Raw genomic sequence first — 15532 nt, 5'->3', positions numbered from 1 at the left:
AAATTCTAGCTACTATTACCACCCTGAGATCTCAGGACAATTTCTGACAGTGTGGTTGTTCACTTACAACTTGCTGAATTTATGTTCTGTGAGCAGCAGAAGCAAAGACTCGGCAAGAAAAGTGTGAGGTGGCTTGTGAAAAATGCAGAAAAGTTCCATAATGCCAGAGCACACGTTGCTCCAGCCATGAAAGCCAAAACTCTCCCCCAGATGTCAAAGCACTCCTGCTCCCAGGCGTAACCCAAAAGCCAGGCCTCCCCAGCTCGCTTGGCAACTAAGGCCAATAAGCCGCCTTAATTCGGAAAATTTCACTCACATTCCCGGTCTCTGGCTCTCCACATGTCCCCAGGGGCTTTTGTGCCAGCCTTGAATCCCAATGTTGAAGAGGAAGAAAGGAGGGAATGGAAAAACAAAGAAAAAGGTAGAGGAAAGGTCGGAAATTTAAACTGAATTGTTTGGTAATGGAAAGTCCCTTTCAAGTCTCTTTAATTCTTTATTTGGATTCCATTGAGTGTGTGCCAAGAGGGAAAAAGGAAAGGTTAAATCCTTCTATCAGATCTGGCAAAGGAGCTCAGTCAAGCAGCTTAAGAGACAGATTAGCTCGCCTGCAATGCAGAAGTGTTAATACACAGGATGCCAGCAGGCCGCACAGACCCCTCCATGCAGGCCTTGGCATCCACAGGCCCCGGGAGGGTGGCTACAGGAGGAAATTGGCCCACAAGGTGACAGATCCCCAAGGAAGTGCGTAAAGGTCCCTCTGCCCATGGATAGGACAAGGCTGTAGGTACATTCATCCCTTGAGAATGTGATAAAGCTTTGCATCCTCCTCCCAGAGACATACTCACATGTATGAGATTTTGCCAAAAACTGTAGGGGATTCAAAGACTTCAGGTGTCCCACCCACAGACCCTGCACTCTTGCCTCAAAACTTTGAGAACGTTTTGCTTAGAGTCTTATTGCTTTTCACGTGCTTCTTCCTGGCAGACTTCCCTGGAGTCGAGACACTTTTTTTTTTTTTTTTTTTTGAGTAAGATCAGATCCAAAATTTAAAACGTGCTTGTCTATGGCCTGATGTGTCTGTATTTAATTCAACAAGCAGGCAAGTTTAGTGAAAAAAAAAAAAAAAAAAAAAAAAAAAAAAAAAAAACAACAACAACAAAAAAACAAAAAACAAAAACAAAAACAAAAAAACTGGTCTTTGGAGTAAAAGCTAGGCTCCACTCTGGGTTCTGGCAATCTCACACTGGGAGAAAGTCACTTGGAAAGTCACTTAGCTTTTAGAGTTTCAATAGCTTCATGAATAAAATGAAGACTTACTAGTTGCCTGCCAATCTCTTCTAATTTTTGTTAGGTCACATTTCTTCTATGGCAAACTGATTTTCCAGTGATAAAAAGGACCATGTAAATAAGACAGGTTGGTGATTAGCTACAATGTGACTAACTCTGGAGATGCTAAGATGGGGGGACACAACCCTTCCTTCCCCAAAGGATTTTCCATAGAATAAGGAGATAGACCAAGAAATCTATGACCACAGCCCACTGCAGTAAAGTGTACTGATAAAGGCTTTATGAGGATCCATCCCCACTGAGGAGATCAGGAAAGGCTTCCTGAGAGAGAGAAATATCTGAGCTGCATCTCCAAGGTGGTAAGAGTAGCCCACTGGGAAAAAGAAGGATATTGCAGTCAAAGGAATCTCCAAGTTCAAAATCAAAGAGGAGAGGTGTGGCAATAATTGAGGAGTCTCTCATCACGCGGGCCCAAGTACATACTGTGTGGCTGAGAATCCTGAATTAAAACACAAATACTGGGAGGGCAGTTCAGAGCCCAGAAAATGGGGCTAAAAAGGAAGAGATTTTTGAGAAGTCCCTTCCCTGTCCAACTGAAAGGCAGAGGTTGGCTGTTAAGAACATTCCTTTTCTCTGTCTCCACATTTCCCCATACGAATGCCTCCAGCTACGGTGGCTCTTTTGAGGAGAGATGGTACAAAAACCCACACTCCTCTCATGTGTTAGATTCTTTTGCCTTCTTTTGGGCTCTTTTCCCCAATTTCAGATTAGAGGAAGTGCTTACTTCTTTAGGATCTTCAAAACCCTCTCCCTACGTGGAGGACCCAGAATGGACATTAAGAGAGATGGCCAAGTTCTCTGGCAAAGGAAGCTGGGTCAGATTTCAGTTTGAAGAACATCCTCTGCATGAGTGTAAATGTATAAAAACATGTGGGATTTGGAAAAGCCAAGGCAGCCCCTGCTGAACACTTTTCCCATGAAGTTTTAAGCTTGTGTGTATTTTAAAGGAAATGCAATCCGCACATTTCAGATGTACTTAGATTTAATATACCCAAATGCTCTATAATAACTTCTGCCATCCAAGTTCTTAGAGCCTGGGGTTTTAGTCAAGTTTTCCCCTTAGAAACAAGAAGCTGCAGGTTTTTCCAAGAGTAGAAAGAGTATGTAGCTGGCAGACAAAACTTCATTTTTTTGTTTGATACAAGAAAAAAAAATCCCTTAGAATAAATCCTGCTTTTGAAGTCCTCATCTGCCCTTTCTGTATGGCATTCACACTCACCTTATTCTTGACAGGGTGACCTCACACCTGCAGTTGTCCAAGTCCTGGATCATACCCTTTGCCCTGGCATCATTATTTGCAGTGCCCACTTCCACTCTTCTAATATCCTGGTTTGAGAGTTGAATGATATAGTTGCCCAGTATAGGGCAGACTTGTGATGCACCATTCATTGTCTCCACCCTTTCCTTTTGTTAGAGTTCAAAGAGAACCACAATATAAGCCACATATGTGATTTAGAATTTTCCAGTAACCATATTAGAAAAGGTAAAAATAGGCAAAATCAATATAAATAGTGTATTTTGTTTAACTTAGTATAACAAAAATATTGTATCATTTCAAGATATAACTAGTATGTAATGTTAATGGGAGATTTACATCCAAAACTTACAGCGTATCTCAAACTGGAGTAGTTATATTTCAAGTGCTCAGTAGCCACATGGAACATTGTCTACACACTAGATCACACAGTTCTCCATTGGGAGCAGAGTGTCACAGAGTCCCTTCCAAGTGGTAGCAGACAATTCGGCCTGTAAAAACTTAATATAAGAATATGCTACAGTTCCCACTGTTGAAGTCACAAGGCAATAATTGAGATTTATTGTCACCTTCATCCATAACCCATTCTGATTTTCCTAGTAAATTGTAATTCAGTTCAATTAATGGACTCCCAGTCTTTGAATTAAGTTACATTTTTAAACTGAATGAGAGACCAGAACTTTTTATTGTAGGAAAGAAGGAAGGAAGGAGGAAAGAAAGAAAGGGGGAAAGGGAGGGCAGGGAGGCACAGTGAGGGGAGAAGGGAGGGAGGAAGGAAGAAGACACTGATAATTCACCCACCTAGCTTTCTTCAACAATACAATCTATTAGTCATCAAATCTGTTGTACATTGTCCTGTGGGTCGAGGCATTGAGATTGTCACTATGACTTTGATGCATATATGTCAATCATGTCCACCTTGCTTTCGTGGTGAAGTGGTACCACCTGACCTTTGCTATTCCAGAAACCCATCATTTTTATCTGGTACTAGAGAACCCAGGACCATGACAATGTCTCCCCGGTCAACAGTGGCCTACAGAGGACAAATACTATTAAGCTTCTCAATGATGTCTCCCCTCTTAAAACATGTCTTAGTGAGAACGTCCTTAATTATACATTTAAAATGTAGTCACACACTAAGTTCTCTTAAACATTATATTTATTTTAAAAACTATGTATAGATTTTTTTAACACAAAAAAAAATATTAATGGAGACACTCAATTTTCCTTAACACTTCTATAACTTTAAACTGAGACATTCTCAGTCTCGTACATGGTGCACAACAGGAGCTTCATAACTGAGAAGAACCTGTCTGAAGGTCCTGTCCTCAACACTGCCACTCTGATCTACTTACCTAAGTCATAGGCTAATCTTATGATTGCATTTTGCATTTCTTAAGATAAAAAAAGTTCATTTTCCCACTAACTCTGTAGACCTTTGAACTTGATGGGTCCCTGCATTCTCTTCATATGTAGCCTACATCTTGCTCAAATAAGATGATTGAGGTTTCGATCTCCTTCATGGCATTACTTATTTACTTACAATGTCAGAGGCCATTCACTGATATCCGCCACTGGAAATGACAGACTTTCTCCACGACTGCTATATTTGATTAGTGGTGAAGCAAATTGTCATTTGGTGTCACTTCCTCATCAAAGCAGTTTCCTCCATAGGGATGGTCATTATTACACATGTGTGTACACACATAAACACACACATTCTATTACTAATTCTTACATGCTTTTATGAATTCTTATACTCTTAAAGTATGAATTTCTTATATTCTTGAAGTATGAAAGTACGTAATTTTATGTGAATTTTTTCTCCTTCTTCTTCCTGTACTCTTTCTTTTCTTCCTTCTTAGTACTTACCACTGAGACTGACATATAATGAATACCCAATAAGTACTTCTTGGACAAGTGAGGTACCAGACAAATTCAAATAGGAAGCAAGATTTTTTAAGCCCTTAAGAAAAGTCACATCTGAACATTTAAACACCAAAGAGCACCTTTTTAACTCTATTTGTCACTATCCTCCCCATTCAACAGTTTCACACCATTTATAATCTGGAAAACTCTAACATAAAGCTGATTCTGTTACTAGTTAATAGGACAAAAATTACAGTGACTGCGAAAACTCTAACTTAGAACCCCCAGATTTGAGGATAATTAAAATCACAGTTTGAATGCAGCAGGAATAACTATTTGAATTTAATTTACTATTGTGAGCAATATTAGAGCTGATTACTCCCCCCCCAGAATTTTGTACTTTGATATAATTTCCGTTTTGTGAGTTAAATTTACTTAAGTGTCCATATTTTGCAATTCAAAGTACAAATTAACTTTATGTGTATTTTTCTCCTAATAAAAGTGACATTCAATAAAATTGTAAATGTTCTCTTGTTTTCCTTCTGTCAAACACTTTGGACTTGAGTTTTATTTTAGAAATGTGTGTGTCAGCATCAGCAAACCCGGAGTGCTCCTAGAGTAAAAGCCTTAATTATAAAATGGTTTCTATGATAATATTGGTTTTACTTTTAGACTCCTCCTCCTTTTTAATCTGAGAAGGCAGTGTGGCATAATCAAAATAACATGGAGTCCAGAGAACACTGGATTTATTTTTTTAAAGATTTTATTTATTTATTTGAGAGAGAGAGAAAGAGAGAGAGAACATGTGATGGAGAAAGAGAGAGAAAGCAGGAGCAGAGGAAGGGGCAGAGGGAGAAGCAGGCTCTCCACTAAACAGGGAGCCAGATGCAGGACTCAATTCCAGGACCCTGAGATTACAACCTGAGCCAAAGGCAGACACTTAACTGACTTAGCCACTGGTGCCCCAGAACATTTAATTTAGAGCCCAGTTGTATGTGGGGCATTGAGTAAGATGTAACCTCTCTTAGTTGTAATAATAATAATAATAATAATAATAATAATAATAAATGTTTCTATGTGCCAGATACTGTTCTAAATACTTTTCAAACATCTCACTTAAAAATTCTCATATCCCCATTTTTGAAAATAAGGAAAAGTGAGGCTTAAAAAAATCAAAATAACATGCTCAGAATCACAGTTAGTAGAGCATAAAATCTTGACCCCAATTCATTCAACAGAATTCTAATACCACTGCTCTTCACCCTTACTCATTAGATGCTGCAAACTGGAAGTGGCATCATTATCAGGACACAGGCTGGGAAAGCTGATGCAAGGACCATCCACTTGATCAAGTCCAGTGTTGCCATGGATCATTGTAGTCCAAACTTGTCCTCTTTTTGACCTGAGAGAGAATCAACCAAAATCAGAATGTCAGCACCCTTTTTCTGTGGTCCAAACTCACACAATCCTTCAAAATAAATGCTGAACCAACCACTTGGAATGATCCGCTTGCCAGGCTTACTCTTGGAAACCTGGCAGGCTCTGGGTCCTAGCACATGCCTGCATGTCTGAGTCTTAGAGCTCCTAAAGGCATCTGGTCAACTCCACAAGAGGTTCAAAGAACCACGGGATGCAACATGGGGCATTGCAACCAGACAGCATGACTGGACTTGGAAGCAAGGGCTCAAAGGTTCAGCAACCACTAATGCTCAAGACAGAACAGAGGCCCTTCTTGCCTGGGCCTAAGGACAAGACATCAGTCAGATGTCTAACCATGTGGAGGAAGTTCATCTTAGGATAGACCAATGGAAAATCTTGACAGCATTCACATTCCCAGAGGCTGTATTGTCCCCATGCCCTATATGGTCCATGAAACACCTTTGTGTCCTTCCACTAAGATCATCTATTTTTGCTTAAATAAATTTAAGACCTTTGTCTTAAAACCAAAGGATCTTGAAAAATGCACCAATGAAAAATTGTGTGTTGTTAATTTGTCCTGGGTTTGGCTTTGATAAAAAAAATTTCAGAGGGCTACAGCCAATCAAATTGAGAGTGTGAAACTGAGTTAGGGCAGAGGGAAAAGATTCCTCTTATCTGCCACCTTTTGAATGCATGACTGTCAGCAAGTTATTCTACTTTTTTTGCTCAGTTAATTCACTCTGTTTAAAATAACAAACACACACCAGAACTCTCTATCTTTCCTCCTCACTTTATTTTCCCCCTACTACTTTTCATTTTTAATATACTAAATAATTTACTTATTAATTTTTGTTAATTGTCCTCCCTACCTAAATGCAAGTTCCATACAGATGCAGCTGGATCTCCCTGGTCCAGAATTAAATTTAATACATTAGAATTCAAAACATATTTGTGGCAGTTGTTGAATGTATTATGTGAGTTGATTAGACCATATCAGTGGTTACCCTCTTGAGATCCTATGAACCCTGCAAGTTCATAAAGACTGTATTAGAAACACCTTAGGCTAATTTGAATATTACTAAAAGCATAATGGAAATAATGCATTTCAACCATCATGACACTCCTCTGGTAACATCTACCATCTCATTAAACAGGAGAATTGAATGCTGCTTAAAATTGCTATTTATTATTGCTTTTTACTATTTTCATGAATTATCTATGTCTCTTGTTTAGTAAAAATTATGCCATTGGTATAACCAAAAGTACAGTTTTTTGAATAAGCAAAACAAAGAAGACAATGGAAGACAAAAGCTGTAACAAAATTCTTTGGGATGTGACATTTCTCAAGTTAATTAACATTTCCAAACCATATTCCACTGCCTTAGAAAATAATAATAGCATAAAATAGCACATAAATAGCCTAATGTGTGCTCAGTGTTAGATCCTTCTTCCCTCTACATGATAAAAGTTCTTCTCCAGCCCTAGAATCAAGGATTCTATGTTGCCCCAGTTACACAAGTGTGAAGTGATCTCTAAGTACAGTGTTAGTACAGAATTTCCAAAATATTCTTTTTTTTTCAATGCAATAATTCCTCAAATAAAGACTTAACCAAAAAAAAAAAAAGACAACCAAAAAATTATTAGAACTGATAAACAAATTCAAAGTCACAGGATACAAAATTAATATATAGAAATCTATTGCTTTTTTTAAGATTTTATTTATTAATTCATGAGAGACACACAGAAAAAGGCAGAGACACAGCAGAGGGAGAAGCAGGATCCATGCAGGGAGCCTGATGTGAGACTCCATCCTGGGTCTCTAGGATCACGCCCTGGGTGGAAGGCGGCACTAAACTGCTGAGCCACCCAGGCTGCCCTCTATTGCATTTTTATACACTAATAATAAAGTATTAGAAAGAGAAATTAAGAAAAATAATCCCCCTCAGAAAATTAAAAATAGAAATATCATATAATCCAATAAGTTCACTATGGGTATTTACTCAAGGAAAATGAAGACACTAACTGTAAAAGATATATGCACCCTATGCTTATTGCAGCATTATTTATAATATCCAAGACATGGATGCAACCTTAATGTCTATCAATAGATAAATGAATAAGGGAAATGTCTCTCTAGTGCACACACACACACACACACACACGCACACACCACTGGAATATTACACAGTCAGAAAAAGGATGAGATCATGCCATTTGAGACAGCATGAATAGACCTACGGTGAGTATTATGCAGTGAAATAAGTCACACTGAGAAAGACAAATGCCATATGATTTCACTCAAAAATGAAATTTAAAAAAATGAATAAACAAAAAGCAAAATCAGAACTATAAATACAGAGAATAAACTGATGGTTCCCAGAAAAGAAGGGGGTGGGAGTTTGGGCAAAATGGGTGAAAGGGAGATTCAGGTCTCCAGTTATGGAATGAGTGTCATTGGAATAAAAAGCAGAGCATAGGAATACATTCAATGATTTGTAATAGTAATGTAAAGGGACAGATGGTAGCTATATCTGTGGTGGATATAGCACAATGCATAAATTGGTTAAATCACTAAGTTGTACAATTGAAACCAATGTAACACTGTGTGTCAACTATATTCAAATTAAAGCAAAAGAAGAATTGACTGTTCAGCTAATGAGTTGGATCCATCAGAATAACTTCCAATTTACCAAAGATTTTTTTGACTACACTTAGCTTTCCTTTCATGTAATTCTTTAATATTTTTGAAAAGGAAAAATAAAACAATCCCACTTACACTTGAACCAAAAATAATAAAATGCCTAGGAATAAACTTAACCAAGGAGGTAAAAGACCTGTACTCCAAAAACTATAAAATATTGATGGAAGAAATTGAAGATGACAAAAAAAATTAAAATATATTACATGATCATGGAGTACCTTGGTAGTGCAGTCAATTAAGCATCAGACTCTTGGTTTCAGGCAGATTGTGATCTCAGGGTCTTCAGATTGAGCCCCTCATCAGGCTTGGCACTCAACATGGAGTTTTCATACTCTGTCTTTTGCTGCCCCTTCCCACTGCATGCTCATATGCACTCTCTTTCTCTCAAATAAATAAATCTATTTTTAAAAAGATACTACATGCTCATGGATTGGGATAGCCAATATTGTTATAATGTATATACTACCCAATGTAATCTACAGATTTAATACAGTTCTTATCAAAACACCAACAGCATTTTTTACAGAACTAGAAAAAATAAGCCTGAAGTTTCTACAGAACCACAAAACACCCTGAACAGCCAAAGCAATCTTTGAGGGGAGGAGGGGAGAACAAAACTGGAGGTATCACAAACCCAGATTTCAAAATATACTACAAAGCTGTAATAATCTAAAAGCATAGTATTGGTATAAAAATAGAGAAATAGGTCAATGAAATAAAACAGAGAACCTGGAAAAAAACTCACACTTTTATGGTCAATTAATCTGCAACAAGGAAATTTGAGGAAAGGACATTGAGAATATAAAGTAAGAAAAAGTCTCTTCAACAAATGGTCTTGGGAAAACTGGGACAGCTACATGCAAAAGAACGAAACTAGGCCACTTTCTTATACCACACACAAAAAGTAAGTTCAAAATGGATTAAAGACTTAAATGGGAGACCTGAAACCATAAAATTCCTAGAAGAAAACAAAAGCAGCAATTACTCTGACATCAGACATAGAAACAATTTTCGAGATATGTCTCCTTTGGCAAGGAAAACAGAAGTAAAATTAAATTAGTGGAACTGCATCAAAATAAAAAGCTTTTGCACAGGTAAGGACACCATCAACAAAACAAAAAGGCAACCTATTGAAAGGGATAAAATATTTGCAAATTATATATTCAATTAGAGATTAATATCCATAATATATAAAGAACTCATACAACTCCACACCAAAACAAAACAAATAATCCAATTAAAAATGGGAAGAGGATATGAATACACATTGTTTTTCCTAAGAAGAGATACAGATGGCCAGCGAACATATGAAAAGATGGTATCACTAATCATTAGGGAAATGCAAATCAAAACAGCAATGGGATATCACCTCACACCTATCAGAATGGTTAAAAGAAAAACATAAGAAATAATGAGTGTCAGTGAGGATGTGAAGAAAAAGAACCCTTGTGAACTACTAGTGGGAATGCAAACTGGTGCAGCCATTCTGAAAAACTTCATAAAAATAGAATTACCAAATGATCCAGTTATTCTTCCACTGGATATTAACCAAGGAAAATGAAAACACTAATTTTAAAAAATATATTCACCCCTATGTTTATTATACCATTATTTACAATAGCCAAGATATAGAAGCTATGTGTGTGTATATATATATATATATATATATATACACACACACATACATACACACACTATATATATATTATATATCAGAACATCACTAAGCCATGAAAAGAATGGAATCTTGCCATTTGCAACAACATTGATGGATCTAGAGGGTATAATGCTAGGTGAAATAGGTCAGTCAAGGAAAGACAAATACCAAATGACTTCACTCATACATGAAATTTAAGAATCAAAACTATTGAACAAAGAAAAAAGAGACAAATGAAAGAACAGACTTAAATACAGAGAACAAGTTGATAGTTACCAGAGGGAGGTGGAGGGAGAATGGGTGAAATAGACAAAAGGAATTAAGAGTATACTCATGTGATGAGCACTGAGTAATGTGTAAGATTGTTGAATCATTGTATTGTACACCTGAAACTAATATAGCACCGTATGTTAATTACACTTTACATTTTATAAAAATATAAAAAGTTTCAATACCATGTAAGACTCAGTGAATTACTACTAAACTAGCATATCCCTAATCCTCACAACAACTCTGCAAAATAGGAGATAGGAGCTCAGAAAAGTCCCATGTTGTTCAATAATAAGCAGCATAGGTGAAGACAAAGTTTACCTCTCTAATTCTTAGAAAAAACAACCAATGAGCAAGGTCCATTTGACAGTTTATTTCTGATTACAAAAGGAAGAGTAGATACAGATGGAGTAATGGTATATGGTATTAGAAGAAAAAGAAAAAAAAAAAGGTCATTGGAAGAAAGAGTGACAGGGCAGGTGTGTAACCAAGACTAATTTTTGTCTTGTGCTGAGGATCCACCTTATCCCCAGTTAGCATCTGAGGAGTATAAGAAAAATACATATAACTTTTTTTTCCCATTGGTTGCTCATTGACACCATGGAAGATGTCAGAAGAGCCAAATTTGAAAAGGATAACTTTTAAATTTCTCAACATTTGCCATGTTTCTTGCAGGCTGGGACCTTTTCATGGTTACCTCTGTCTAGAATCCCTAAGACTATGTAATAGATCTTAAACATAATAATAATAACTATCATTAGGAGCAATTATTGTATGCCCAGATATTACCTTGAAGATTTAAACATATTACTTGTTTAGTTTTATCCTTCCCAAATCCCACAATTGTGTAGATATTATTAGTGACATTTTTAGGATGAGGAAACTGAGACCTCAGAAAGGTTAAATGAATGTTATTAATCATAAATAGGCTGGAGTATTTAAAATTAGCAAAAAGTATCTAAGCTTCAGTTGCTCAAAGGAACAAAAGTTTATTTTTCCCACAAAGTCCTTCTGATCTGAGTTCATGAGAGACCCTCTAAGAATGATTTTCCTTCCTGTGCTGAATGGGTACTCCAAGCTGATCACCCACCCTTTTTCTGTCATCTTAATGTGAGGCCTAGGTAACTACTATTGCAGGAAAAGAGAAGAAGTCAAGATCTCATACTGACAAATGCTTCAGCCCAGAGGTGGATGGCCTGCATCACTTCTACTCACAGACCATAGGCAAAAACAAGCTCCCACGCAACTGAGGTTATCCACAATGAGAGAAGAGCTAGACATTGTTGAGCCCTGACACAGACTTACCCAAGGCCACACAGGTAGAAGATAGAGTAGCAAAGACCCCATACTAAGTATTTTGATTCCAAATTCCTATCCCATTTTATTGCTTTGTCAACCATCTCAAAGAGCATCTGTATTTAAATGAGAACCTCTAAATATATGTGTCTGTATATATATGTGCATGTGTGTATGTGTGTGTATGTAGGGATATGTACATGTGTGTGTGTGTATATTATATATATATATATATATATATATATATATATATACACGAACTGTGAATGCTTGGAAGACATTAAAGCTAGGGAGAAGCTTCTTCCCACCTTAAATTATACTCTAGGTTCAGTAAAATATGTGGGAAACCTCAGGGGCTTTTGAAGAACCAAAAGAAGTCTAGCCCTCCTCTCTAGTACTGTTATCATGATCATCGAAAACACTACCCTGAATAAGCAATCTAACAGTTAAGCCTTTGTATTGGTAATATTGTTATAGCCTGCATTTCTTGAACAATTGCTCCATTTCACATGGTCTTCCCAAACTTTACATATATTTATTCATTTCATCATTATAAGAGCTCAGTGAATTAAGTACTACAATTGGACTCATTGTCTTGTGCGAAAAGTGATATGAAAAGGAGTAAAATAATCTCAGGTCAAATTGTGGGCTTTCTATGGAAATGAAATTGTAGAAACATCCCCCACCTTTGCCTTCTTTTGCAGATGTTCTTCCTAGGCTTCTCATGTATGCAAATTCTAGAGATACCCCCAGGTATAGCCATCTCCAAGCAGAAATTAAAAATGGACAAGTCAGCACATCAAGTCTCAATAAAGCAGAGAAGACAACTGACCACATCCAGAGAGGCAGGTGACAAAGTTCAAAGCTTTGATCAGATACTAGATGCTCAGGTTATATAAACCAGCTTCCAAGATGACTCCGTGAAAGAGAGAACATGAGGAACAAAAGGACAAGCATGGGTGGGATTTTGTTGGATCAATGTAATGAAAGATCTCAGTGCCTGCAGAGGATTAGATCTTTGCTGCAATTTCAGAAACCTCCTTACTTACCTATTATCATCAGCCCAACTTAAGGATCACTGGTAGCTCTGATACAGCCTCTCTTTCTATAGCACCCTCCTTCTCTGACCAGTTTTTGTAGAGAGAAAAATAACAAAATAAAATTACAAATAAATTCTCCAAATATGGCAGGCTTCAGGTAAAGGCTGAGCAGTGATCATATACCTTCTGTAGCTAGATCAGTGGAGCTCTTAGAATATATCAGAAGGGATTCAGCATCCTATATTTCAGCCCAACCATATCCATAGTAGAAAGAATGGTAGGCTTTGAGTCAAAGACCAGATTTTTCAGTTTGCTACCAGTGGCCCCTCAAGGGTAAATCGGTGGATCTCTGTGAGACCCATTCCCTTGTTTCTTAATGGTGAAACTTGCTTCTCTTACCTTCTAGAGTAGGAATGAAGATCAATCAGCAGTGCCTACAGGAAACAGATCTCCTAATACCCCAGATTCATCCTCTTACCTCAGGACCTCTGAAAATACATCTCCCTCTTTCCTGAAGGTCCTGCCTACTCAGTTCCCTCTCCATGGCTAGTGTCATGATAACATAATGCCCTGTTTACATATCTGTCTTCCAGCTGTACTATAAACTCTATGAGGGTGAGGTTGGAGACTTGTCATTGCATCGCTGTATGCCCATACGAGCTATGTTGAAAAGGCACACTGGGGACTTGTGTTTCCAGAACTATGATAAACAAGACATTCTAACACTGAAAACACTGCTAATGTTGGATACTATATAGAAAATTTTATTTTAAAATGCACTTATGGGTTGACAAGGCAGAAAAAATACATAAAAGTCAAAAACTCACTGTGGAAGGGAACTCCAGAGAGTCAAACAGAGCAGTGAAGTCAGCTCTCATCTGGGGTGTTTGCTTAACTCCAGTGGCCTAGAACTCTTGTTGGCAAGGAGACAAGCCCCAAAAACCACCCAAAGTAGGGAGTATGATAAGAGAGTCCCCACATGAATAAAGTTAATATAAGGGTGAATGTAAAATAATCCCACCCCCAACCTCTCAATAGTCTCTACACTAAGATAAGAGGAAAAAGTTCCCTAAAAATTCTTTACCACAAATTGGCCACTAATCATATTGGCAGCCCCAAATCTCAGTAACTAGGTAGCCTGAAAACCCCTACCTGAAAATTTGCTTTAAAATATTCCCAGAGTGGCAGAACATATCTTGCCTGGAGGAATCCAGCTCCAAAACAGGCCTGAAATAATTCTTCAGATCAGAAATAAGAAATCAGAACTTACTCTCACCTTTTTCAATCAACGTTTGCTAGAAATCCTCTGGTAGAACAGAAAGTCAAGAAAAAGAAACAGGTGGTACGAGTTCATTATAAAAAAAAGCAAAATTTATGATTCAGGATAATATGATTACACAGAAGAACTCAGATTGACAGTGTAACTCTATTAACAGATATCAAGGATTCTTGATACAAATTAATAACAAAATAATGAATAGAGAGAAAATGTATTTTAAAAAGGGAACAATCTAAGGGGTGCCTTGGTGACTTAGTTGGTTAAGCATCTACCTTCAACTCAAGTCATGATTCCAGGGTCCTGGGATCTACAGAGCCCCTGTTAGGCTCCGTGCTCAGCAGGGATCCTGCTCCTCTCTCTCCCTCTGCCCCTCCCCCTGTTCATGCTCTATCTCTCTTTCTCTCTCTCTTTTAAACATTTTAAAAAGGAAACAATTTATAATGACATAAATTATCAAGCACATAGATATAACAGAGAGGAAGTAGCTTTATGGAAAGTTATTTTATTGCAGAACATTAAAGAACAAAATAAAAGAAGTGCTATATCATGTTCATGGATAGTAAGACTCAATATTTATGTCATTTCTTTCTAATTGATCTATAAATCTATAAAGACAATGTAATTCTAAGAATATTCCAACAGGTTATTTTTAAGAAATTTGACAAATTGACTCAACTATTTTATATGGAAGAACAAGAGCCAAGAAATTATCCTGAGGAAGAGCGATGGTGGGATTTGGCTCTCAAAATACCAAACATCAATATTAGTAGATGGTGATTATAGGAGGGTGGTGGGATTGTGCACACAGGCAAATAAATACATGAGAAGAAAAATTAAAGCCCACTAGCAGCCCCCCTCAATGTACAGAAATTTAATTTATGACACAGCCAGTATGACTTATCAGTGGCACAAGATAAACTAGTTAATAAATGATCCTGGAACAATCAGTTTTGGACAAAAATGAAATTTAACTCCTATTTCACATGATATACAAAATAAATTCCAGTGGATTAAATATTTATATGTTAAAAGTAAAACTATAAAACTTTTAGAATATAGGAGAGCACCAGAATATCTTTATGACATCTGGATAGGGCAGGGTTTCTAAACAAGAAATAGAAAGTACAAATCATGAGGAGCTGATGATGTACTCAGAAATATTAAGAACAGCTGTCTGTCCAGAGACATAGTACAAACACTGAAATGACAAACCACAAAGTGAAAGAAGATGTTTGGGAATATGTACTTACAAAATTAGTATTCAGACAGTAAAAAGAACTTACATTGATTGATAAATTAAAAATATTGAGGGGGGAGGAGGGAATAGGCAAAGTCTTTAATAAGTGCTTTATGAAAGCAGAAATTCTAGTGACCAGTAAGCATTCTAAATATTCTCAGC

General features: G+C 37.1%; 1 long non-coding RNA gene across 19 annotated transcripts in view; it reads right to left on the bottom strand.

Moving 5' to 3' along the window:
• LOC102156687 overlaps positions 1-15532 on the bottom strand; it is a 214232-nt gene that overhangs the window by 124123 nt on the left and 74577 nt on the right. For 11 of the 19 annotated variants that reach the window (XR_005357213.1, XR_005357210.1, XR_005357209.1 and 8 more), the window contains exon 5: positions 5740-5873. This is a non-coding gene — a long non-coding RNA (uncharacterized LOC102156687). Of the gene's footprint in view, positions 1-2954; positions 3094-5739; positions 5874-15532 lie in introns of all 19 variants that reach the window. The other 8 variants (XR_005357204.1, XR_005357223.1, XR_005357203.1 and 5 more) reach the window with 1 other exon arrangement.

This window comes from Canis lupus, chromosome 3, assembly GCF_011100685.1.
Source record: "Canis lupus familiaris isolate Mischka breed German Shepherd chromosome 3, alternate assembly UU_Cfam_GSD_1.0, whole genome shotgun sequence".
Classification (NCBI taxonomy): Eukaryota; Metazoa; Chordata; class Mammalia; order Carnivora; family Canidae; genus Canis; species Canis lupus.
Note: the sequence above shows the minus strand (reverse complement) of the source record. Positions and strands in the feature narration are given on the sequence as shown.